The sequence below is a fragment of the Emydura macquarii genome, unplaced genomic scaffold (genome assembly GCF_026122565.2).
Source record: "Emydura macquarii macquarii isolate MOO-44397 ecotype Brisbane River unplaced genomic scaffold, CSIRO-AGI_Emac_v2 contig_1451, whole genome shotgun sequence".
NCBI classification, from domain to species: Eukaryota; Metazoa; Chordata; order Testudines; family Chelidae; genus Emydura; species Emydura macquarii.
This window is the reverse complement of record NW_027131588.1, coordinates 12,732,879-12,757,356: the sequence shown is the minus strand read 5'-3', so window position 1 is coordinate 12,757,356 and position 24,478 is coordinate 12,732,879. Positions and strand designations below refer to the sequence as shown.

General features: G+C 39.7%; 1 long non-coding RNA gene across 14 annotated transcripts in view; it reads left to right on the top strand.

The window, feature by feature from the left end:
- The window catches only part of LOC137156547 (uncharacterized), a 107,370-nt gene that overhangs the window by 19,255 nt on the left and 63,637 nt on the right, over positions 1–24,478 (top strand). For 9 of the 14 annotated variants that reach the window (XR_010920797.1, XR_010920803.1, XR_010920802.1 and 6 more), the window contains one exon: positions 22,147–22,206. The exons of the other annotated variants lie outside the window; for them this stretch is intronic. This is a non-coding gene — a long non-coding RNA (uncharacterized lncRNA). The remainder of the gene's footprint in view (positions 1–22,146; positions 22,207–24,478) is intronic. 14 annotated transcript variants of the gene reach the window in all.

The following is a 24,478-nucleotide window of genomic DNA, read 5'->3' as shown; positions in this document are numbered from 1 at the left end:
AGAGGTCTCTATCCATGTCCAAATCAGATCCTGGTGGTCTGTAGTACATCCCAAGTTCTATCCCAGGGGAAACTCTAGTCGTTTTCTTCCCCAATGTGATTTTTGTCAATTCCATCACGTCTAATTTCTTTACAGTCTACTTCATCATTGATATACAATGCTACTCCACCACCTTTGCCTTTATTTCTCTTTCCTAAACAGCACATACCCGTCAATACTTGTACACCACTCGTGACTACTATTCCACCATGTTTCTGTTATCCCTATAAGTGTAGACGTTAACTTCAGTATTGCCAAGCCTAAGGATATCTTTTATAAGATATATGGCATGTCAGCATCTATGTCTAGACAATGCTCCTCTCCTGGAGGTGAGGGGTGATGCGGAAGCTGAGTTAATGCTGCTAGGACCAGCACTCTTTCACTTGAATATTTATACTCCCTCATATCTACCTGCCCATAAGGGGAGTGTGCCTCAGAGAGCAGCGGCTCTGAAGTTTGGCTCCTTCCCACCCTGGCCTTTCCACAGGCCACAGAACTGTGGCATGTCAACCACACAGCAGAGGCAGTGGCTACCTAGGAAGAATAGGGACTGGAGTGTGTAGCAGACTACCTAATTGTATTCCTCTTGACTCCCCATCCCAGTTTTGCTCCCCTCTGCCCCTGTAGGTGGAGATGGGGGAGCATTCCGTCCCTTGAATGGTGGGGGACAATAATGCAGCCCTTACTTGTAGCTGTTTTTGGAATGGTGTTAATCTTAGAACCAAGGATCTTGAACTACCATCTCTCACGTTACATCCTTCCAAGGCTATGCCTCTCCAAATATGTCTGGGCTGCTTTCTCCTCATCCTGAATGTTCACCTATATACAGCCTACTCAATTCATCTTGGCTGTATCTCCACATCTGTGATCTATCTCCATTAGAATGTCACCAGAGAGAGCTTCTGTGGCTGTCTTAAGTGCTCATTGTAGGGCTTATCCATTTAGGTCAGTTCATCTTTGACCATCTGACTAGAGCTGGTCAGGAATTTTTTGACCGTGTGTGTGTGTCTGTTTTGGGAGTGGGGGTAGGTATCAGGAAATACCATTGGTTGAAACCTAAACATTTTCATGGGAAAGTGTTGGTTCTGATGAATTCGCCATTTAAAAAAAAAAAAAAAACATTTAGGAAGAAAACGTTTTTTGAATTGTTGAACCATTCTATTTTGATATTTTGAAATGAGAAGCTCATTTTTAAGGTTCAAAATTACTTCTTTCCATTTGAAATTTAAGGGTTTATATATTTTAAAAAACTGAAATTGAAATAAAATGTGCTGAAATTATCAAAATGTAACATTTTTATTGACCCAATCCAGATTTTTTGTAAACTTCAAGTTTATGAAAAATGTTTAGATTTCAGCTTGTTGTCTTGATTTACGATGGGAAAGGGTTGTTTTGTTTTGTTTTTTTTTTTAAATCTGTTTCCCCTTCTCATGAGAATATTTCCTGTCCAGCTGGACATTTGACCTTACATTTTTTTGTCAGTGACTTCTGTTTTCTAAATCATTAGACTCAGCTCTGTTGTTATGTTCTTTTAACTTTTATACATCAAAAGTGCAGTATAAATTAACCTAATTCTTTGCATGGCCTAGTCTCTGGTTTCTATACATGCAACATGAGAATACAGCTCAAAAAACAATAAGTCATAAAAGTTTAGTTGGTTCAATAACACTTGGAAGCTGTTTTAAATTCATTTAATTTCTGCTGTAATATTACAAAACTTCTCATTGAAGTTAACAATTGTCTGTCAATTGTAATATAGTCGGATATACTCTGTTAGTTTCATAGCATCAATTAGGAATCATTGCCATTAATGCACATTTAATTGTTGTATCTTCTGAAACTAGACATCACATGACAAATGTTTTCTATAAGTATTCCTGATCAAGAAAGAGTTGGTTTTCCCCCTATTTAAACTTTATTTCGTGCCTTGATATGACAAGTAAAGCAGGTCATTTATTCTGTGCTCCTCTGGTTCTGGAAAGGGAGACAATTGCAGTTTCACAGGAGTGATAGAAGCCATCTAAAATCTTTCCTTTTATTAACTCCTCAGCAGTAGTGTTCATGGTTTTTCCCAGTGCATGAAGGGCGGGGGAAGACTCCTGCCACTAGGAAGTTTAATATTAAAGTTGAAGGTGATTTTATGAAGGAATTGTATTGCCACATGCTTTTTTTCCCAGATTGAAGCCCTAAAATTTCATCTTATATATGTCACTTTTAAAGGGCTCAGTCTGAAGGCGTATTTTTTCTTCTTGAGATATTTTGGATTGACATTTCTGCATTGTACATCAAATGAACCATCCCTTCAAGGAGACAGTAATTCAGTGGACAGGGCATGGAATTGGGGGTCAGGAGACCTTTTGGTTCTACACCTCGCTCTTAGTGATGTGAAGCGACCTGAAGCAAGTCACTTCACTTCTTTGTGTCTCAATTCCTCACCTATCAAGAGGATGGTAGTGCTTCCTTTCTGTCCCCCAACCTTTGTCTGTCTTCTCTATAGAGCTGGTCAAAATCCTTTTGTCCAATCATGATATTGACCCAAAAAATGACCAAACTGAAACTTTTCATGAAAATGTTCTGGTTTTTTTGGATAAACTTTTTCCAATTTTTTTAAAATGAGAAAAACCAAATATTCCTCCCCTCCTTTCTCTCCCTTTTCCAATGGAAAAAGAGGGGTGGGAGAACAAACAGTGCGGTAGGTGGGGCAATTATTTTTGTAGCTATTGTTTTTTTTTTAAACTGAAATTCCACAAAGCGATAGCCCATCACTTGTCATGTGACCTCCCTGGGTGGATTTTCAGTAATGGGGTTTAGAACCCAGAACTTCTGGATCCAGAAGAATGGGCTTTACGCCCTGAGCTGACTCAGGTCTGTTAGCTCAAAACTAGTAGCAGGCTCACATCTGTTCAGTCTAACCACTAGAATGGGACATGATTTTAGCTCTGGGGGTCTGTGATTTCATCCCCGGTGTGTCAGCTATAACACTTGGTTCTATACATGGACATAGTTGTTGAGCGTTGTTTTGTTTTTTTTGGTTTTTTTTTTTTTTTTTTTTTTTTTTTTTTTGCATTATTTAAATAGCTTTGTTAATTGTTGTTTGATGTTTGTTTGCAAGTTTAGCCCTAGCATAAAAGGGTTTCATTGACTCCTCTGCATCATCTTACACCAAGGGCTAGATTTGATGCAATATATTCTCAGTATTATAATAAAATGAACAATAAGCCTAATACTACAGCCTTTCCATCTCTCCTACTCATAGGCAGGTGTATCACACTCCCACTCAAAATGTGAGGATCTGTCCCCTCTGATGGTGTTAGGCCACAAATAGAGGAGTTTGAGCCTGCTACAGCCTTGGCTAACAGAATAGAGTATTTTATCTCAAGCCATAGCAAGATATGAAAGGATGCATCTGTTAATACGGAGGTTAGCACTTTATTACATTAGTTCTAAATTAACATTTTGGGGAAATGTTTTGGCATTGGGAAAGTTGTATTTTCTCCTCTAATCATGTAAAATAAAGAAAAGGAAACCTACAGGAGGCCAGAATAGATTCAGTGGTCCCTTCTAGCCTTAAAAGCTGAGTCTGTAAATGAAGGAGAACTTTCACAATGAATCAATAACATGGACAAATGAAAATATTTGTACACAAAATAATGTTCTATCAGTATCTGTTAGACTGAGGGTTGCAAGTAAAACTTCTTTGATTTGTTCTTCCAGTCAGATTATAAACTGGGTTGAATTGTCACTAGTCATAATTAAACCACACAAAACAATACGTGGGAGTAAGGTCTCCCACACCCATTTGCACAGCCACATTAAGGTTGACTGCATCACAGTCCAGGGCTTAGGGGAAATGCAGGGGCTGTATGCCAGATGCTACAGAGACCCAGTTCTGCCTCTGCCTTCAGAAGGCAGGAATGTGCTGCAACCATTAAAGGACTACAGCAAAATGCTCCTTCCCATTATCCACCTTAGAGGGGTGCCTGGAGCAGAGTGCCTCTCAGGATTCTGGGCTGTGCTCAGCCCAGCCCAGCCTAGCCCTGTGTGTTTATAATTTCACTGCTTACTTCTGTAGAAGTGATGTGTGGCATTACAATTCCAGCATTGATTTTCAGTGGCAATAACTGATGCTGCAGGCAGAATTGTAGGAATGTTTTTTATTAAGCATTCTTGGTGGCCAGCACTCCATGCTGATGCTCTGGAGTTTGAGTGTAAGCAAGTCTGTACTGAGCTTGCATTCCAGAGCTCCTGGAGCAATACCAAACTAGGTCCCTTCTAAAACCTGACCTCTTTTTTTTTTTTTTTTTTCTTTTACACATTTCTGCTTATCATACTACAGTGGCTACGCTGTAGAATTACAGTTTTAAACCGGAAGAGACCAAGATTGTCTTCACACTCCAAGAGATTTTCGTAATTAAGAAAGCTGTTGAAATTACCAAAGGTTCAATTCACTGATACAGGCTATTGAATTTTTGTCTCTGCGATGTCCCGAGTCTTGAACCCAGGCCTGGGAATCCCCTAGACAGCTGCCACATCCAGGCCACTATCCAAAAGCTGCTGAAGTCAGCAAGGCTCTGAAACTACTAGGGCTATAGTCCCACCCAAGACACCACTCATGAGAGTTCTGATTGGAGGATCACCCAGCTCCACTGATTGGTGCAACTGCACTATTTAAGCCAGGAAGAAGACCAGGAAGTTTGATTGAGTAACAAAGCCATTTTCTGCTGTGACTGTTTCCTGCACCCAACCTTATTCCTGCTCTCTCATTGTGCTTGATCCTTGCCTTTCCTCATGCCCTTATAACTCACCAATCACCTCCAATCCTTAGTGATCAGTCCTGGCTCCGACCCTGGCCTCTGACTTCTTATCCTGACTCTGGCTTGACTTGACTCTTGGCTCTGGCATTTGCCATCTGACCTCAGCTCTGACCCTCAGCTTAGATTCCTGGTTCTGAATCTGGCTTGACTCCTGGCTCTAGTAACTGGCAGCTGACTCTGGTGCTGATGCATGGCTTTATTTCCCTGATCTGTACACCCCTGTTCTGCCCACTAGACCTGACTCTCTACATCCCAGTTCTTAACAGTCTCATGTCAAGAATTTTTGGCTGGTTTTGGAAAAATACCTTTTGGGGGTGGAAAGAATTCTTTGCAAAAATATTTCAACCTCATCAAGATGTGAGAATAGGAACAAAACTTTCAGTGAAGTTTTTCATCAAAATCATTATCACAATACTCTATTTATTGAAGACCTTGTTTTCAGTAAAAATGTGGTTTCTGGTAAACAAAAAATTTCAGAAACTATTTCTGTAAGTTCTTTTGTTTTGAAAATCATTATTCTGTTCATGTTTTGCCCTTCCCCAACCCTCTGAGGGATTATGCCCACAAAGGTAGCTCCATTAAACTTTGCTGGATCAGACTGCCCTGGGTCTGAGCAGCATCAGCACATCCATTTGACCACGCTTCCTCCCCAGCCAGTGCTGTCTTCTTCAAAGGTTCTCCTATCTGGCTGCAGCTCCTGCCTTGTGAAAAGAGATTGCCTGTGTTTTGCACCTCAGCTGTTCATTCTGGACCAACTCTTCACCATGGAATCCAGGTCTGAATATAGCTCTTAATATTAAGAGGTTTTTATGACTGCAGACAAAGCATGAAGGTCCTTTTTAAAATAAAGCTCAATTTTTCTGGTATAATTAGTATTTACAGGATGAATCCAACTTTTACCTTCTATAAAATCAATAGTAGTTTATGGTGACTTTTTTATATATAATTTTTAAAAATAATACACAGATTTTCCATTTCCATCCTTGGTATGTATATAGATACATTGTTTACCTGAGATTCAAAAATCCTGGTAAAGAAATTCCCTCCTGGCTAGAAGAGAAGAGCTTGCATGCATACTGTCTATTATTAGACCTGGGATTAGAAATATGCCTGAAAGCAGCAGGGAATTTTACCAAGTCACCAACAATTATGAACTCTAGGAGTCAAACGACTGCAAGAGTAGGAACAGAGTTATCTCTGCAATGTTCAAAATGTAATCACTTTACCATACAAACTCTCATTTGACATGGGCATTTCTTTCTCGGTTTGAGGCAGGAAGGAAAAAAAACATAGGGACCACAAAAAGAGGGATTGCTTTAAATACCCCATCAAGGAAGGAATTAAGGTGGGTGGGACAATTTCATACCTGGTATAAGCAAGTGAAATTCCTCTTAAAGAGCATGGGAGTTATACCTGCTTGTAATAAGTCTAAATTTTGGTCCTGAATTTCAAATGTTACAATTCAGAGTGTGCTCTCTCTCTCAATATATCTGCGCTCTAAATTTAGTGTAACAAACCAAAGTTTTACAAAATCACATAAATCATTGAGATGCCTGTTGTTGAGTTGTCTTCTGCATCTCATCTATTACATTTATACTCTATCCTTCCTGTGCCAATGTTGGTGCACAGGGTAGAAATCAGTCTCTTCCATTCCTTTCTATCACTTGCTGCTGCTTCCATTGTCTCTGTAGCTGTTCAGCCCTCCCTGTTAATGATACTTAAGATTTCTCCTGGGTGCCCTTGTTTTCTCATACCCGTTATTTTCCCCTTGATGAATTCATATGGGAAATTGTGTTGCCATCCAGATTACATGCTCCAAATGTGTCCAGGGCATCCTTCTGATTCTGGTGGAGATGAGCTGCTAGTTGGTGAAGTCTCAGTTCTTTGGAGAGGAAGTCTTTCCATCCAATGGCTAGCATCTTTCATACTCAATGATTTTTTTGAAGGCATCTAGTTTTCTGCCTTGGTAAATTTCCAGCTTTTGCAGCTGTAAATTAATGCTGAGATTATGCTTGAGTTGAAAATTCTCTGTTTTGGTCTGGTGATGTATATTTTTGATTTCCATGTGGGGTTAAATTTAGTGAATGCTTTGGATGCCTTTCCTATTTTTGTTGTCACTGCCCTCTTCAGGTCTTCATTGCCTAGTATGGTTAGGTGAACTGTTTTACTTTCTTGACATTTTTGCCTTTTAATGTGGAGATGTTGCTTGACATCTCGGTTTCAAGGATATTTGTTTTGGTGTAACTGATTTTGAGCCCTGTTTGGCCTGTGGTTTTTTTCCAGCTTACCAGTCTTCGAAGTGTTCCAGAGTAGTTGCTCAATAGCCAATAACATCAGCAAAGTCTAGATCTTCATGACATTTTCCATCTACCCGTGATATAACAGTGTTTGTGTTGCTAATATACTTCTCCATTATCCAGTCTATGCCAATGCTAAAATCCAGCAGAGTGAGAATACATCCCTGTTTCATGCCAATATCTACACTGAAGTACTCTGTATGGTTGTTCATCCTTACAGAGCACTTCACATCTCTATACATGGCATTAATAATGCTGACAACTTTATCTGGGATTCTATAGGAATATTCCACCATGTATGTCTCTGCAAGCTGTCAAATGTCACTGTCAAATTTTGGAGGTTGATTAAACTGATGAGAAGTAGAGTCTGCCATTCTATGCTTCTTTCTCTAATGTTTCTTACTGTGATTTAAGGATCTCTTGGGCCTGGAGTCTAGCTTGTTCTCTAAACTTTGCATCTACTACCCCTTTCATCCTATGTTGTATCACACTGCAGAAGGTTTTTCTTACAACAGCTTGCTAAACTATTTTTAAAAAAAGAGTACTTTATTTTTAATTTGAAGTTGTCAAGTTCCAACTTCCAGCCACTGAATTTTGCTTTGCCTTAGTTTGCTAGATTAAATAGCCATGATGTACCAGTTAACTTCTTTCTGTATCTGTAGAGTATGATCAGGTCACCTCCCAACTGTCTCTTTGGTAAGCTACACAGATGAGCTGTGTAAGGCCTTGTCTACCAAGCTGACAATGAATTTTCTGTCACTCTAGGCCTTTAAGATTGGATGTCTCTGAGATATCTTCTAGATACACCATGTGTGGTTGTGCTTGATGCAGAAATTACTGGCTGAATTTCTATTGTTTGTGTTATGCAGTCCAGGTGATCATAAATGTTACTTTTGGGGTTTAAAAATCCATAAAGTGATTTGCCCAAAATTACAGTTAATGTGGCATCCATATGTTAAGAGAATTTATATTCAGAAACTTGAAGTAATTTTTGTAAAGTCATAATTTATAAAGAGCCCTGTACTCCAGGGAGATTGACATTTTGGCATCTTTGTTGTCATGGTGTCTAAACTTTAGATCCTTTAATGATGAGTTTCATAGGAAAATCTAAGCCAGCCAGAGAAATGCACCAAAGGATATTCAAAAAACGCTGCTCAGTGCCCCTAAAACATGTTTGTTTATTCCTCTACATTGTACAGTTGTTTTTATGGCACCTGTATCCATTTATTCTCACTTGTTGAAACAAACTTGCTGATGGCTTGACTTGTTTCAGAAAAGTCTTTTTTCCTGCGAAAAAGAAATTGGGTGTTTAATTTTATTTTTTTCGGGAGGACTTAAATTGAATTTCAGCTTAGTATCCTGTGGTTTTCTAACAGAAATAATGAGGAGAAACAAATAGTAGGATGGTCAAAACAGAATTAACTTGTGATGGTTTGCCTGGTTTTTGCTTGTTTGTTTTATAAGTCCAGTGAGCAGGGAAGGATCCACCAGAAACCAACATTGCCACATTAACATAGACAGTTCTTCATTATTTTTTATTAGACTGAAACAAAGGGACTTTCTCAGTACTAAGAAAATTAGCTTAAATTACCCTGCAGCTGTAGCTGAATAAAATGTATTTTGGAGTTGTCTAGGTAGCCTATCACCATAGTATCTAAGCTAAAACTCCTTAGTGAGGACTCTAGGGCTTGTTTTTACTCATTGACAAGATTTGCATTGACTTCAGTGAGCACACTGGATCAGTGAATGTCCTGATTCTTCTGCTCTTTCCTTTCGTAGAAGATGCAGGTCTCCTTGGGGTAAATCTAGATAGTTCTCACCACTTCTCCTTTTCTTCTCTTCTCCTTAAATATTTTCAGAGAAAATCTCTCTGTTTAGTGCAACAAGAGGGAACTAATATGAAGAAAATTAGTAAAGACAATGTTACATAATAGTTCTTAGGGATCCTATGCTCTGATCTGATTTCACTTAGTTTGGAGCTTATGTTCAGTTAGATAAGGGCTCCAAAGTCTGTGTGAATTTGGTTTGTAACAAATTTTAGGTCTCTCAACACGGGACAGAGCCACCATATAATGTAATGGAAAAGCATGGGAAGATTTCCCTATACTGATTGTGTATTAATGATCCCTATGCAGCATGTTCTGTGATTGTGTAATAAAAGATTGTGTGTCAAAAGTGGCAAAACTATAGAGCAGTTTAGCAATCATTTAGTACCTCACCAATCTCCTCTAGCTGGTGGCATCCAGTGTGGGGTTTTCAGATTAGTGGAGATACGGGACAAGTGAAAGTAACATGGTGTATTTTTGCAGGGCAAAGGAGAAACTCCTCCTCACTCACTGGCCCCACTCAGTAACGCCCTGGAAATGAGAGAGTGCACTGAATGTCCACCTATCACAGAAAGTATGGGGTTAAACTGTCAATTACCTTCTGCAGCCCTGATAGAGCTGGGCAAGAAATCGAGTGGAGTGGAGAGGCCTTAGAAAAGCTGCTGCTCTGCTCCTCTTTTTTTTCACCTGGGGGTCTTAGCGGCCAACTCTGTGGCCCCCATCCCAGCTTCAGCACCCACCACCCTGTTTTGAGTGGCAGAGGACATATTCCAGCTCTGACCCTTTCCTTCCTTCTGCTGGGGAGCAGAAGAGGGTGGAGCTGGGGGACCAAATCCAGCCTTGTCATATGCAGATGCTACTTAAATAGCACCCGCTATTGAATGTGGCTATTATCGTTTAAAGCAAAGATCTGTGCAAAGACCATAATATCCATGTCTTAGTTTATTATGGGCATAATACTTATCTGTCCTGCCATACTAATGTTTTGACACAGTATTCTAGCTTTCTAGATTACTTTGTGGTAGGCGTAGGGCTTATCTATGCAGTATGGTAATACACTATTAGGGGATGCGATTTCTAAAGCACACGAATGTGTAGATGCTGCTGGTGCATAATACTTTTGAAACAGTACTATGTTAAAGAGCACTAGGGAAACAATTAATGTGCAACCTATTTGTACGCTTTAGAAATCATACCCCTGTACAGCATATTACCCACTGTGTGGACGAGGCCATACAGTGCAGGCAATAGCTTTGCAACTACTGTGATTTATATTCCAGGATTGGTTTCAGGCCTCAGCTATGTTCTCTTTTTTTTTTTTCTGCATCCATGTGTGACATTTTGGGATTCAACCCAGACTAGTTGCGTCACCCTGCTTGCTCTGTGTGCCTTAAATGCTATGCTGCTGTATCTCACAGCCCAGATACCAACAGCCAGCATACAAGCATGCAGGTCACGCTCTGACTTCCAGCACCCCGTTACTGCTTGTAGAGAGATCCCACCACTTCCCCCCCAGTCCTGAATTTCCCCAAACTGTCTTCCTGCAGTGTCCAGCCCTCTCCTGGAACACTGGTAGAAGTTGTTTGCTGCTCCTTTAAAGAGACAGAAACAGCAGCTTGTTATCTTGACTGCCATTAACAATCACTTCAGTTGAATCAAAGCACTGGGCTGGTTTAGATGAAAAGTAAAGCAAGTTTATTCAATCAAAAAAGGTTTAAAGTGATCCCAAGTATAAGGAATATAGATAGAAAGGGTTACAAGCAAAAAAAAAAAAAAAAAAGTAAAAACATGTTTCTAAGACTAAAACTTAATTTCAGGAAGTTACAATATTTGCCTAAATAGGTTTCTTACCGAAATTTAGTTCAGAGACTTCAATCCTCTTGGTTGAAGGACCCAACATTCTTGGGGATTCAAGAGGCTGGAGCTCTTGAAATCACAAGTGATGGGCAGCTATGGGGTTCTCCCCTCTTCTTTTCATAGTTCAGTAAATGCTTGAAATATATTCTTTGAAATGTAAGCCCAGATATTGGCTTCTACACTCCAGCTGGGGTGTTGATGTCATGCTGTCTTCTCCCCTGCTTGGTAACTTTGTTAACCTACGTACAAATTTATCTTCATTGTCTCTGCCTGACAGCCAGATTGGTCAGACAAGCAAATACACATTGCTTTGTCTAGGGCAGACTGGGTTTATGCATTGCTTGCCAAACACATTTTAAGACGTAATTCTAGCACAGATATATAATTTTGTACGCACCCTGTAAGTGCATCACACACCAACATGTTACCAGTCTGTACATGATAGAGGTTATGACAACAATGTGTTAGATGTCGTGAGTGTGTCAGGCCTGAAAAGAGTTGCTGACACTGAGTAGTGAATCACCAATGGGCCTCTGTGTCACACCCTGGTCTCACCACTAGCTTAAAAATCAAAGCTCTTTAATGTTTTCTCTTATGAATATTTGGTGAAATTCTTCAGTGTAACATATTTTGGGTCCATTCCTAAAGGCTTCAATGGGAGCTTTGCTTTCATGTGATGATAGTCCCAAAAAGGAACTCTCTCCCAAGACATAGCTCACACTGTGAACACATGAGGATCACTGTTACAGCACACAGTTGAAAAGGCTGACAGCCGTAGACTGTGTACTGTAGCCGCACCTACATCATTTACTCCAACGCTGATATCACAGTCCATCACTTCCAAAAGCAAATTGTACCATCCTTCATGTGAAGTGTTAAGATTCTTCTCTAGACTCATACTGCCAAAGGTTAAATGACATTAGTACTGGAGTTTGTGACTGCATAATATGCTGTATAATCCTGAGGACATACTTTAATGGTCGTCATAGTTGCCTGAATACTTCCGCTGTGCTATAGATATAAAAATCTTTCTGATGGAAAATTGTATTTTAGTATGAATAATTGACAATACCTCAAGAGGTGGGGAGAGGGAGAAGATGCACAACACATTCAGATTAAATGTGTACACCCTGGGGTATAGTCTACAATGGAGGTTTTTTTGTTTTGGGGGGCTTTTGAAAAAATATACTTAATGATTTTTAGGAATATATTCTAAAAATATAGTCCCTTAGCATCTGGGTATGAGACATGAATTAAAAACAAAGCAACGCCTTATGTTGTACTGTCCGCTGTGAAAAAGGCAAATAACATCCTGGGATGTATTAGGTAAGGCATTTCTGATAGAAATAGGGAAGTATTCATGCTATTGTACAAAGCCCTGGTAAAACTTTATTTGGAACACTGTGTACAACTCTGACCACCCATGCTCAAGAAAGATTCATTCAGATTGGAACGAATGCAGAGAAGAGCTGCCAGGATGATTAGGGGAATGGAGGGCCTGTCTGATGAGAGGAGACTGGAAAAGCTTGGCTTGTTTACCGTAGCAAAAATAGGCTGAGGAGGGATATGATTGCCCTCTATAAATGCAGCAGGGTGGGTAAACACCAGGGAGAGTGAGAGCTATGTAAGATGAAAGGACAATGTTAGCAAAGTCAAATGGGTATAAACTGGCCATGAACAAATCAGGCTGGAAGTTAGAAGGTTTCTAACCATCAGAGGCATTAGATCCTGGAAGAGCCTCCCAAAAGGTTTAATTAGCTTTAAGGAAGGGCTGAACAAAAGGAGTGGGATTGCATGACCGCTTTGCTTGTGATTAGAGGGAGGGAGGGGCAGAGTTCAGCAGCCTTCCGGTTTATATTTTATGTTCTAAAGGCTCATGTTTCAGGGCTCCATTTGGTCACTTCCAGCACCAGGAATTCCTCTTGCCTTCCCAGTGTATTCTGAGGATTTTGGGGGTCTGCTTTCTCTGAAGCATCAGAGATGGGCTATGGCTGGAGATGGGGCACTGACCGAGTGAGCCAGCGCTGTGTGGTGGCACTGAAAATACTTTCTTTCACCCGCTTGGCTGTCTGGCTGGTTCTTGCTCACATGCTCAGAGTACTAACTGACCACCATATGTGGGGTCGGGAAGGAAGTCTGCAGTTGTCAGTGACCTTGGCCAGTATTTCATTTCCCTCCACAGCCTGGAGTGCAGACAATTTACCAGGATTATCTGGATTTCTCATTTAACCAACTCCCTGCTATTGCAAGGGCCTCAAGCATTGATACCCTTAGCTCCCTTCTAGCCTCTGCATGTGGCACATGCTAGTTTAATTTCTGGTGGGCTGTAATATTTTCATTTAATTTAAGTTGTTGGGTTTAATGTGCAGGTGCTGGGTGATGCTAGCCTGTGGTGTGCAGGAAGTAGGACTGGATGATCTGGTGATCCCTTCTTGTCTTAACCTCTATGTAGTGATCCATAGCGTTACATACTTGACCAATAGATGAGACCTTTCTGTGCTCTTAAAGCCAGTAAACTCAGGTTCTGGCATGTTCTGAGAGAAGCAATTTCATAGTCCCTCAGCAAAAGACTCTGGGTCTGATTTCCCCACTATCTTGCACCTCAAATAGTCATTTGCACTTCTGTAAAATGGGTGTAAAATGCTACCATTCTGATTGAGTCACATTTTGTACCCTCTTCACGCTCACTCTGGCAGGTGTAAATGATGACAGCGTGAGTGTAATCTACTGTTCAGCATATCTTATGCATCCCTCTCTGTGCCTGATCCACAGAGGATGTGAATCTGTTAGCAGACCTATTCCTTTAACTTGAGTTGCAGAGGCTCTTGCATTCAGTTCTGGAGAGGCCCAGTTTAGTTTCTGAAAATCATCACTCTCCAGAGCTCACAGGCAGAGGGGCTGTGGAATGCAGGACTAAGGCCTCTGCGCCAATGCTTGTGACCCAACAGGAATCAGGGTGGAAGATTTCAGTTGATTTGAACTTTGTTAATAAATCCAGTCCCAAGCAGGTTTATTATGACACCATTGATGTAGGGGATGTGAATAACCTGGTGAAATGGTCATTGTCATATTACTGGAAATATTAGGACTGTAAGAAAGGAAAGGTGGGTAAGAATTGGTGTCATTCTGAGATTATCAGCATAGGTAGAAAGAGATGTTTCTCATTCATTTCCCATCATAAAAGAACTGTCAGACACTTAATGTAACTAACAATGACAAATTTAGAATTTAGTTTACAAAAGTCTTTGTACAGACTATAGATAACTTTTTTTGGATCACTGAGACAAAATATGCAGTGGAATTAGAGGACTGAATATAGAACGAAAGAAGTTGAATTAAGTGGGGAAGAAAGGGGAAGAGGTTTCAGTGATAATATCTAATCCACAGGGATAAAGAAGCAATTCAGTCCTCCTCCCCCAGCCTCTTTGCCAACAGTAAAAGCTTTGTACAAATAGCAAGACATGCGGAATTCTTTGTTTTGTTTTTAATATTTTAAGCATAAGATACTGACCTCTTCTGGAAGAGAAATATTAGAAGGAAAATAGTCTGCTCCATTATTACCATTCCTGTAAACCTCTATACATTAGTGATGCTATTTAAGTGTGGTTTAGGCTCATTGAGTCAGTATTTCATTTCACTGTATCACAACAAGCTACTTCAATTCCAGGGAAAACAAAAACTCAGGATGAACATACAGTGGCGAGCTACCAGAATGACTCTGCAAAGCAAGTAATGTAAACTAAAACACTTACGCGCCAGATAGGTAAAGCCATACATTTGCTGGGGCTGTTCTGTCTATGCTTCTGTTGCACGAAGATACTCATTAGAGCATAAGCAATAAAGGATGGTGAAGAGTGCGAGTCTCTGTCATTCTTTGCTTAAACTTACTTATCCACCACTAATTTCCTGTGGATAAATTAGAAATATTTGAGCATCATTGCATTTCTTTTTCACGTGATGGAGACATAAATCCCTAGAAAGATGTTCTAAGTAAGAATCTGCAGGCTATATCATAAACTTTGTCCTTATTTCCAGCTACGTCAAGAAACACATTTATTTTATCTAGATGCTTTCCCCTTAATAAAATGAAATCTTGTTTCTTTGCTCTTTCTCCTTCATGCCAGACTGGTGGCACTGATCAGCCAACCCTTGATCCTATTACAGACAGTTGTTTTGGGGATCACTTCTTCAGCATTCAATTCAGCCAGCTCATGCTTTTCCACGTGCCTCGTTGCATAGACCATCTTAGCTGAGCACACACTGCTATTTTCATGGTAGCCCATATAAGCTCAGTTCCACCACCGTTATTAGTACATTTTATTGCCTTTACATAGGAAAGAATCAGATCAGATAACTTATGAGCCCTATGCATACCAAGCCTCCCTTGTTAGATGTACACTTGAACTGAACCTTTCTTGAATTTCTGAAGTATTCAGATTTTTTTTTTCCATTCTGATTTGTCTGACACTGGCATCAGAAATGAGAAAATACAAAGAGAGGCTTCCCTTATAGTCTTTCAAACCAGAAACTGGAATGGCAAATTTTCTGTGAGAGCGTGTTCCTATAAAATGTCCAGGCCTAGTTTGTAGAAGGTTCTGATAGTTTCATAACCTTTAACTAAGGCCCTTATCTCAACCAAAGGTAAGCTTTGTCACTAGTTTGTGTGTGCAAATACAAGAGGTATGAAAAGTAAATGAGGTTTCCAGTGCAAAGCACTACCATGCTAAAACAGCATCTTCCTGCCTATAAACATTTGTCCTAATCAAAGCTCATCAAAACCACAGGGAGTCTTTCTGTTGACTGAAGTGGGCTTTGGATCAGGCTCATGGTCCTTTAGCGAAGTATTAACTTGCAAATAATGTAATAGTTAACAAAACTTGCAGTAGTTTATAAGAAAACTTTCTATTGTAAAATTGGTAATTGGTGACTGAAGCTACCACAGCCTAGGTCCTTTGCTATAATACTTAGAAATCACCATAATCACTTCAACGGTGTAATTGGCCACACATTAAAGGGAGTGTTATTACCCTTTAAAGTCTTTGTTAGAGATGTACACTGTGTGCCTTCTGATTCATCTGGCTCTGTATTTTTCCTCCTGCATTTGTCTCACGTCACTTCTGCATGCATATTTAGCAAATTTTAAAGAGGAGCAGAATATGTTTTCTGTACCCTGGTGATAATCATTAGCAGATCAAACAGAATCACACCAAGATTAAGAAGAAAGAAATCACATAAGCTCATCTGGGTGAAGGAGGAACAAGGATGGCTTTGAACCTAGGAGATTCCCCCACAGCCAGCCGAGTACATTGCAGTTATGTCACGGGTACACCAGATGATCAAGGGGAAAAAGAAAAATGATTCTGTGAAATTTGATGACAGCTCTTTGTCCAAGCTGTATTTACATAAAGGTACACTTCATAATCTATTAAATATTAAGATATAGTTTTACCAGAGCTGTCAAAGATATTTAAGAATATAAACATTTTAATTTAAATTATCTTAAGGAATATTGTCAGCGCTTTTAATATATATAAAAAGTTCCCATTATTTTAATACCTTTTTCGGGCCCTGACCATGCAAAGAACTTAAGGTGGGTGCTGGGGTCTGCTCATGCAAGGATCATTTCAGGATCATAGATTTAAAAATTAGTATCCACCCCAGTTTAGTCCTTTCTTGTTAACCGAGCAATTACTGATGTACACTTCATTCGTTTTTTGGCTTTGGGTAACTCACTTAATTTTTCTGAGTGTCCGTTGCCCCATCTGTAAAATGGAAATAATACTTATCTTAATGGAGTAGTGTAAGCATTCATTCGTTAGTGTTTTGTACCGTTTTTGGACAGTGTAAAGTCCTAAATATTGTCATCTAAATATTTGGGTAAAGTCATTTTTAAAATGAGCAAGAGAGAACAACTATTTCACACTGCTGCAATGAGACTGCTCAGGTGCATGTTGGGTAAAACAAGAGCTGACAGGCTATGCGATGAAACCATATGAGCTACAATGCAGATAGTCTCCACCTCAGGAAAGCTGAGAGAGTATCGACTGAGATGGTTGAGTCCTATGAGATGTGGGTTATGTTGGTCAGAGAGTATAAGATCTAGTAGTTGGAGAACAAGGAAGAAAACAAGAAAAGAGTGGTTTGAGATGCTAAAGGAGAACATGAAGGTCTTTAAGATCTATGTACCATTATCCCCTTAGTTTTAAAAAAGGAAAAAATCAAAACCTGTAAATTGTATCCAGTTTTTGGACCAACTCTAAACATAAGCTGAATTGCAGAGGTCTGTGGGAGAAATCAACATATGCACCCTTGATTATTTATTTATATTGCAATAGCACCTAAATAGCAGGTAGGGTGGGTGTATAAATATTTTTAAATATGTGCCCTGAAGAGTTTATAGTTAACACTTCATTTCCCCCCATTGTCTGTCTATTATCTCCATTTTATGGATGGAGAATTCGAACAAAGAGGGATTACGTGGTTTCCCATGGTCTCACAGGGTGTCTGTGGAAGAATCAGGAAGAGAACCCAGATCTCCTGAGTCCCAGTCCTGCCTTTACCACAAGAATAGCAAGTCCTGTCTGCTTTAAATTTAGTGGGAAAACCTGGAGCCATCTTCAGCCTTCCTTAGCACAAGGTAGAGCCAGGGGTGTAGAGACCTGGAGCATGATGGCAAGAGGAAAAATTGAGGGAGTCTTGAAGCTCATGCAAGAAAAAAGCAAGACACAGAATGCACTTTGCATGTTCTGGGAAGGCTAACATCTGAAGTCTTAGTGTGATTTTTATTTCATGTACTCTAAAATACATATCAGATTTCCATTGGGTAAATCAAACATTAAAGAGATTAGGGCTAAGAACATTAAGGAGTAAATTGGAGATGGACTGAGAAAGTGCGCCTGCAAATTTTACTGGTTCAAATATATGCTTGAACTTATCGATCAACTGCAGATTAAGCATCCATAATTGTTTGTGCCCAGTAGTGACATAAGACCTTGAGTACCACCCTCAGGGCAGACTGTTAAGAAGCAGGGCACAAACCCCAAATGGGTGAAATCTAAGTTTAGAACTCAAAACCAACCAATTGCATGAAGTGCAAACTCCTCTGGCACTTTCACAGCCTCAACATGGAGTTACAGATGGTCCCCTGGGCTGTCTTGCGATCCAGGTGATCATATTTCTGTGATAGATGACCCCTTACACCAAGAATCATAGCAATGTTCAGGTGACTCCTGATCACAAAGGCCTAGTCACTTATCCCAGGTCAACTGCACTTTAGGTATGACACCAAAGAGAGTGCTTGTAGCCAATCCTATAGTAAACTAAACAGGCAAAGGAAATTAGTTATTCACAAAGTTAAATCCAACATCAATTGAAGATCAGTGGGACTCTGACTTAAATAGGCTAAGTGAACATGTGTCTTAAAGACTCTCTAAAATGTCCAGAAGAAATTAATGAAAAATTGATAGATAAAGGTCCAAATTCTCATTTACAGCTCTGCAGCCCCATTGCATTAGATGGGGTTGCACAAATATGTCAGAGCAGAATGTGGCCCAAAGACCCTAAGAAACAGAGCGTATGCTTCACAGCATATAAAGAGAGAACACAGAAACATCAGCGTTGTTCCAAACTCCAAATTTCTCAATTGATATCCATTATAAAAGGTGAAATATTATATTCAGACAGTCTTTGTTCCCCTTTCATCTTTCCACCCTCAATGACAATAAAGTTATAGCAGCCTGCACTGTGTATTTTTCATACAGATCCTGAGACCAGTATGTGAAATTTGTGTTCCTTATTACACAAATGCTAATTGCGGCAGAGAAAGGTGCAGTGGACATCTAATGATTTCAGTCTTTGGGTCAAATAAGAGAGAGACAAATAGAAGTTTGCCAGAAATTGACAAAAACTGCTTTTGATTTATGAGTGAAACTTTCAAAACTGCAATAGTGTAAACGAGATTGACAGAGAGAAGGTCATCACAAGCCTTCTACGGAGAGCTCAAATGAGATTTAAGTGGTTCATAGGCTTTGTGCTGGCCATCTGCACATGGATAAATATCAGTTTGGTGAGCTTTACATTCAAACAAAAGCCACTTTTGAGAGTCAGGGGGAGGAAGGGGCCAGTATCAAGAAAACAGACAATTCCATCAAAAGATTATACTTAGCAAACTGCCATCAAATTATGTTTCTACTTAACTCCTTAAAAATTCATCAGGCTTTGAAAGAGATCTCCCAGTGTTCCCTTCTGACACTTATATGATGTCACTACTGATTTCTGATTCCCTCTCTGTAGGTCTTTGCATGAAAATAAAAGAAATAGAACTGAAAGAAATTATTAAATTGAAATGTGAAGTAAATATTTGTTTTTTCAAGTCACTTTCTATGCACTTCCCTTTAGTTCTCAAAGGAGATTCACTCAAAGGAGTTAGAGCTTTGATCACCATTCATCAGTTCTCCCCCCTTTTTTCTTACTCTTTACTAGCTAGCAACACAGTTTTCCCCCATAGGAACCATCCAGCTACATATATCTAGAGTCTGAAATGCCAACAATGGTCCTTATTTTCCAAAGCAAATAAGACTGTGAATAGGCAGTGTCTGATCCCACACAAAGCAATGTATTGTGTATATTGCATTCAGATAATAGTGGCACAGGTATAAAACTCTAAAATAGATTAGTCGATACAGTCACCAAGTGCACTTAAGAGTTTACTGGCTTCCTGACTTTTTTTTCCTTTCCAGTCATCCATATATGTCTGAATTTCAGCTGCAAAGAATGGACTTAAACCTCTCTAATACCCTGTTTGTCAGGCTGTGTGGGGATCAAGTCTGTCCTCCTGATGTCTCTATCAACCAGTGTCCCATAAATACCTTTACTAGTCATTAGCACACAGTAGGAACAAGAGAGGTAGCCATAGCAACACAGGAGAGAGAAAAGACCCTGTCAAAACTCACCCTTTGGCCCTATGTGACTGCAAGGGGATAATCCTAATATGGGCACCAGCATAGTTTCACTGTCACAGCCTCACATCTTTGCCCGTGACAGAGGCCTCAGTAATCAAATATACAGTCATTTTCTCACAATGTGCCTGGGCAAAATAGGAGATCAATACTGGGAGACTCCTTATGAGTACAGAGGACATGGTATAGTCTATCACAGTGCATTAGTTCAGTGTAACTGCGTGGTGAGAGGGGGTTGATCTGTGGTGGTTTTAAATGATTTTTTCAGAAAGACTCCATGATAACGATACCATACTGACAGTGACTCCAGAAGGGGAAGAGTATCAGGGTCATCCTGAAGAGAGCCTTAACACAAGTGGTCTTAATTTGTAAAACGGAAGAATTCATCATACTTCCAGAATGACTAGTGTTTGGAAAGGAGCAGATACTAGAGCAACAGGAAAGTCTGCATGGGCAACAGTTTCTGGAGACTGGTGCTGTGCTGTGTGTATTGCTCTGCGTAGGTAAACAGCAATGGCACAGGCTAACTAATAACACTTGCTCAGGCTAAAAAAGGCTAAAATTATGAGTGTGGGAGTATTTTTTTTTTTTCCCATTAACACCAGCAATCCCAAACAACGTGAAATGCCTCCTGTATTGGTTGACAGAACTGCCTCTGTAAACCCCTGCGTAATTCCTCTTTAGGAAAACACATCAAGCATAGTCATAGTGTTATCGATGTGCAGAAAAGGTTAAGTGAGTATTAGCACCATGTCTCAGGGTCCCCTCCACTGTTCTCACCATTGTGCAACAGCAGGGACAAGTGTTCCCATTTTTGATGTGGCTTAGCAGATGCATCAGCAGCATCACTAGCACTGCCTCAACTGTTCCTGCAGGGCCCAATGATCTCACGGCCAAGCAAACCCTCTATTGTACTGGCAGCTGAAGAAGGATGTTTGGTGGGCGCTGGTTCATGCAGCTGTGCACCTAAGCCATCCTTCTCGCGCATCGACTCTGTACATCTTATTGGCAGAGGCTGCGGTCACCAACGGCGTACTTGTATCTCCACGCCGAATGTAAGGGCTGCTTTTCATTAAAAATGAATCATGCAGTCTTCCAGAATACATAATCAATAGTGGGGGCGGAAGCACAAATGGATGGGGATAACATGGAGGAATTATCAGTACAAATAATGTGTACCTCGTTCATTATGTGCTCCATGGCAAAAACCTGCCATAAATTGTCTTTTACAGAAAGCACTCACTGTGACTTTTTTTTTTCCCCGTTGGAGGCCATTTCAGTTCTGAGAGAGAGAGCCAAAGGATACTGACCTCTGTTCTCAGGAGCAGGCACTTGGCAGATCACACGGTAGACAACCTGACAGCATATTAGTGCCAGACTCCCATTTATTAGTACGCACAGACTGTCTCTCCCAATTTTTGTTGTTGTTATTTGCATGGCTTTGAAAATTCTTCTTTAGAGGAAGAAAGATTGCCAGATCTGTCCCCAAACTGATTATAGAAACGTACGTGTATTTACACCTCTGCTTTGTTTAAAAAAGTATTCTAATTCTTACACACCCACTTGAAGTAGCATGAACCCTCCAGATTTTCCAGTTACCCAGAGTTGAATATGAATTGCACAACATACCCTATTAAACATTGCTTGCCATTCACAAAAGGTAGGAAATGCAGTGTTGGCCATTCACAGCCAAAAGGAAAAATAAATGAGTTGAAGGCTTCTGTCGTGAAGACACTAAAATGGTAAAAATAACTTAAGTTGTTTTATTTTAATGAATGGACAACTTTTTTCATTTGTTAAATTGTCTAAATAAATTCAAGGGCTAGTAGTTTGGCAATTCCATGTGGATTTGATTATGCAGAGCGGTGCAGTCCTATGTTGCCATAAAGATCAAAACTTGTTAATTTGAGAGATCAGCTTAATGAGTGCATTGCTTTTTTTGCCGGGTACTGACTTCCCTTTTTGGGAGATTTCCCTGTGGTCTCTATTAAAACTCTGTGTGTGTAATAATAATAATATCTGTCTTTGGTAACTTCATTCATCATTTTCTTTTCATATCTCTAACTTTGCCCTTCAGAAATGACAGCATCACAACATAGTCATGAACTGATGGAAGCCAACAGTTTTAAATAATAAACATTGTAATAAGCATAGTAACTCTCTGAAATGTAGAGATTAGCCGTACTTACCCATTCATCTAGTAAGTCTGGCCTTCTGTGTTTCAGAAGCTTAGCTCTAAGCCTTAACACTTGGTAAGAGAACATAGAAATCAATATTAATTCTGTCTGTGACTAAGTGCAAAGTAAATGTGCTGCTCATTTTCACCTTTCTGAACATGACCCAAATCTCTTTGCAGGTATCAAAGAAACCTCATAAGGTGAAAATTGGACAGTGCAGTGTCTTTGTGGAGTATTTGGTGGGTGACGTCAACTTTCTATTTCCACCTGAGATATTTGAAATTGCTGTCAAGTTCACTGGCTGGGTAAATGCAATCTGAACTGGCAGTGGGTGGGGACGGGAGAAGGGAAATCCAGTGTAATTTATATTCCTACATAAGAACTGAAACGAGGAGTTGCAAAGTGTTCAGTTGTATCTTTTAATGATCCTATGTGATTAGAAATGTTTAATCATTGCTACTTGAAGGAATTTGGTACTAAGACTGCATGTTGTGAGGTTTGTTTTAGCAAATGTAGGAACTGAATTGAAAAAAACTAAGTAGATTTGGGATTGCATATTTATAGTTTTTCCTCTGTTTTACTTGGTGGCATTTGTTGTTAGTTAATACCCACAGCTTCCGAGAAGGGCACTATGTTGTCAATTAAAATTAAAAATCCTCCTTTTTCTCCAGTTAAACTTTCTATAATATTTCAGTTAGGGATTAGCAGTGTGCTAATATCTTCATTTAAAAATTAATTTATTACAAGGAAATGATGGCTAAAAAACACAATAGCAAGACATAAATCACATATTAGCTGCGTTACTAATAATGTCTTAGATTATAATTGAAATAATTATAAATCTCTTCTTTTCTTTTGACGATTTATGCTATTTCCTTACATCTTGCATTTCGCTCCTCTCGGAAAATGAAGCTGCCCTTGCAATTCTCATGCAGTAGTAGAACATTGAGGTACTTAGGGCTCTCATCCTGCAGTGAGCTCTGCACCTGCACAGGGCTCCAGGATAGTTAAGGAGTTTCCATGAGGGCATAGGGGATCAATTCACATGGTGCTCATTGCAGGACTGGGGCATACCTTAACAACAGGGCAGTGGAATATTTAGTTGCCCCCCAAATCTGTTCTCATTTGGATTTGTTTGGTTATAAAAATCTGCACTTTAAATCTAATTACTTGACAGTACCCTTTTCACATCCTGACAAATCATAAATTGATACATTTTATCAGTCCCTTCATAGGTTACACCAATACATATATGTCCAGTTATCTGAAAATGCATGGTATTAGAATGAGTTTGCAAAGTCACAATATTAGATACTGGTGGTGCGGTGGCTGGGTAGACAAACTGAGCAATTAATTTGCATTCCACAATATCCTGTATACGACTTGGGATATTTATAAAATGGTATTAAGAGAACAGATGCTGGCCAGAATACCACAGTTACTCTTTTCACTGTAATGTTTTTCATATACAGAAAGATAAACATTACTTTCAATCTATATGACATTTACTGTAGACTATGGACTACAACAAGCAATCCAGTATAAAACAGCAACAAGAGAGAAAGGATAGGGTAGCTCTCACTCTTCCATCTTCATCCACTCTTCTCAAGATCTTCCATCTTGAATTGTCTCAAAAGACAGCTCATCTGGCAGACACACAACTCCCATTTAACACTGTATTTCAAAGAAAACAGAAAAACTTTTCTGCCCAGAACCATAGCCAGTGCTCCATGAGTTGTAATAGTCTCTTAAAAGGAACCAAACTCACAACACTCTGACTCCAATAAAATGGTGCTATTGGTCGGTAACACTGACTTGCAGCTAAAGTCTGAAGCTATTCTGTCAAAGGCATGGGTAGAAAAGAACAAAACTCTGTTTTGGGCCTCAGGAGCATGTATGCATATACACACAGTTTTACCCTCCGTTTCAGGTTTGGACAAACCCCAAAACTCAAAACAGAACTTGTGGGGCAGGGGGAGAGACAGCAGCCTTTTTTCCCCCGGCATAGGGTTTAAAACCATGCATAAAAAGCCAAAGATACTCAAATATTTCAGGATACCTGACCTACCTTTTGAATCTGTAACAAAATTTGAAACCAGGAAAAGTTTTGCACACTTCTAAAAACAGGTATCCAAAATGCAGTGATAAATTCACTTAACCTGGGCTCTGTCCCTTTACCTTATTTTTATGCATTATCTGGCTTCCAGGTAAGAATATTGTGCTCTGTATCTGTTCAATATTCATCCAAATGAATTGGCATGGTCATCAGCAGCTGATGGGAACGAGCTCCTTTGCATTCCAGCAGACCACAGAGGAAAGGATGGCTCATGTAATGAGGGCTGACAGCGAAGACTGCAAACACATCCTGGATAGCCAAACCAAAAGATCATCTTCTCTTTAATTTCAGATGTAGTACATTATAATGTGACTTATCATTATTATAGTTTAACCATCTGTAATAGCTCAGTCCTATTTTAACCATGTTATATATTAGCTCCTTACAATGGCATT